Below are 2,804 nucleotides of genomic sequence, written 5' to 3'. Positions count from 1 at the left end.
CGCAGCTCGCGCTGCAGTTTCCTCAAGTCCCACTTCTTCGCACACGCCTGTTGTCTGTAGACAAGCTCTTTTACAAAACCCAAGAATAGCAGGAACCACACAAGTGTAGTCAAGCTAGAAAGGCAGCAAGAGGCCAAATGAAGGCCAGTACTGCCTTAAATAGGGGAGAGGGCGGCAATTTTAAAATAAGCCCCGCCCCTCCAGGAAGTCAGAGCACCTATCAGATCGAAATCTAAAAAACGATCTAAAATAAAACATTTTTGCTCTGAGCCCCTTCCTTACCTTGGAAGGGGCAGGTAACTAATATATTAAGTTAAAATAATAGTTAAAACTAGCGCTCATTGCGCCAGAAGGCTCCGATGCCGGACCGGAAGTCGTCAGATGACGCACTTCCGGTCCGCGGCTCCGCACACAGCAGAGGACCGGAGCGAGACAGTGGCGCTGCTGGAAAGGTAAGGGCGGAATGCCCGAGTAGCAGAGGGATCGGAGGATCCCTGAACCATAGAGGGCGGCGGTCAGCGCCGCCTGAACAAAGAAAATAAACTGTATCTACGGACCTGGACCGAAGTCCCGGGTAATAGATACAGAGTCTGAAAAAACTCAGCTGGGGCAGCGCCAAAAAAAAAAAACGCCGCCCAGGCTGACAGAAAAGAAGGGGCAGAAAGCTGCAACCCTGAGAAAAAAAACAAACCCTTCTCCACAAAAAGAGGGGGAAGGGAAAACTCCATGCAGGTTCTGCTAAAAACCCAGAGCCTGCACCGTCCTGCTGTCCTGCACAGGACAGAAAAAAAAAGCAATGTGGCCTAAGGGAGGAGGCCTTATATGGGGGTCTAATTAAGTCTTTAATTACTTGGGCGGAATTAAAAATTGCACTGTCCTGCCAGCTTCACAGGGGCAGAACACCCCACTTGTGCTGCTGTTAGGACGTAAGGGAAAACTATTTTTTTCATTTTATCTGGAGCTCAAGGATGGAAAAACTCAAGAGAGACATTATGTACAAGCTGCACAAAAATGGAGGTAAAAACGTTCCTAATCTAAAAAAATTTTTATACCTGAAGTTTTTTAGCATGTGTTTTAAGACTGTTTTATCCTCTAAACAATGGACATTTTATCTAAAGTATGCTGCTGGTGAAAAAGAAAGTGGATTCACCTACCGCAGACATCCCCTGTTTTAATCATACCTCCAAAGCACTATATGGTTTTAGAGAAAGTGATTCGTCCGTATAACTTGAAAGACTTGGACATTGAGATTCTCAAGCATCCCAAAATAATAGAGATGGAGCTCAGGAGATCGGAGCAAAGCTCTGGGAGGATGGTTAATGCACCTTATCTGGAGAATTGCAATAAAGATCTTGCATGGTCAATGGGGGACATGTATCATTTCCAGTGTATAATAGAAGTTTTTTACCCCTCTGCCTGTTGTCTAAATTTGGCGCAGCTGCGTTAAATTTATCATTCTTGCGCAGCTACTTTCTTGAATTGCGTTTAAATGTAGAATTCTCCTCAGAGCATAAATTTACACCGCAGCTCTATTTAGTAGGAGATTTGTCTGCAGCGTTTCTGCACCTAAACAGTAAGTTTTGTCCTCGTTATTAGTTTTAGAATTTTTTTTCTTCATTATGTAGAGTTTTAATCTCACAATAATACCACTTTTTGCACCCAATTAGAACACATCAATTATACCAATGTCCTTATTCTTCATTTAACATCTGTGACACCCCTGTGCAAATCACCTCAAATGTACATGGTGCACTCTACCTTATGGGCCTTGTTGTGCGCCCGCAGAGCACCTTGCGCCCACATATGTGGTATCTCCGTACTCCGGCTAAATTGTGTCCCAAAAAATGGGGATCTTTTTTCCCATTTACCTCTTGTGAAAATGTAAAGTATGCGGCAATACCTGCATGTCAGTGTAAATAATTTTATTTTTATACACTAACATACTGGTGTTGACTCCAACTGTTCCTTTTCATAATGGGTAAAAGGAGAAAAAGCCCCCCAAAATCTGTAAGGCAATTTCTCCTGAGTACGGCGATACCCCATATGTGACCCTAAAATGTTTCCTTGAAATACGACAGGGCTCCACAGTGAGAGCGCCATGCGCATTTGAGGCCTAAATTAGGGTTTTGCATAGGGGTGGACATAGGGGTATTCTATGCCAGTGTTTCCCAAACAGGGTGCCTCCAGCTGTTGCAAAACTCCCAACATGCCTGGACAGTCAGGATCCTCGGCAGGAAAAGCTTGATGTTGAAAAGCCAATGATCCTCAGAAGACGCTTGAAGACCAGGATCTCCTGCCAGGAAAGTCTCCCTTCAAGATTTTTACGATATGAAAACTCTGTGGCCTACACCTACTCTCGGGGGGGGGGGGGGGGGGGCGGGGGGAGAGTACTAGAAAAATGCAGAGTCTAACATGTTTGTCGGCAGACGTGTCAGTCTGATCCGGACAAAGAAGAAAAGGAAAGAGGACATCACTGATCAGAAAACTATATTTTTCTTTCATTCTTTTTGTGATTAAATGGGGAAAAAGGGGCTGTTTACATACTTATTGGGGATTTCTTAACTTTTTTTGTGGAGAGAAGGAGAACCTGCACTGTTATAGAATCTCACCAGGAGCACAACATACATCTGTTCCTGATTTCTGTTATTAACAACAAAAGTCAGTCTCCTGGGAGACTGTCAAAAATTGCCATTGCTGACTATATTTCAAGTCATCATGACGGGGTATTGGTAAAAGTTTTCAATCAGCAATAATCACGCCCCGGTTTGACCTCATGGGCTATGATACTGCCACTGCGCAAAGCT

At 44.1% G+C, this 2,804-nt stretch overlaps 1 non-coding gene across 1 annotated transcript; it reads right to left on the bottom strand.

Annotated features, from left to right (window-relative positions):
* Positions 1-2,663: 2,663 nt before the first annotated feature.
* On the bottom strand, positions 2,664-2,804 carry LOC130268093 (U4 spliceosomal RNA). The gene has a single exon (XR_008843460.1). It is a non-coding gene; the product is annotated as a U4 spliceosomal RNA (small nuclear RNA).

The sequence above is a fragment of the Hyla sarda genome, chromosome 4 (genome assembly GCF_029499605.1).
Source record: "Hyla sarda isolate aHylSar1 chromosome 4, aHylSar1.hap1, whole genome shotgun sequence".
In the NCBI taxonomy this organism is placed as follows: domain Eukaryota; kingdom Metazoa; phylum Chordata; class Amphibia; order Anura; family Hylidae; genus Hyla; species Hyla sarda.
The sequence above is the reverse complement of the archived record's forward strand: the minus strand, read 5'-3'. Positions and strand labels throughout refer to the sequence as shown.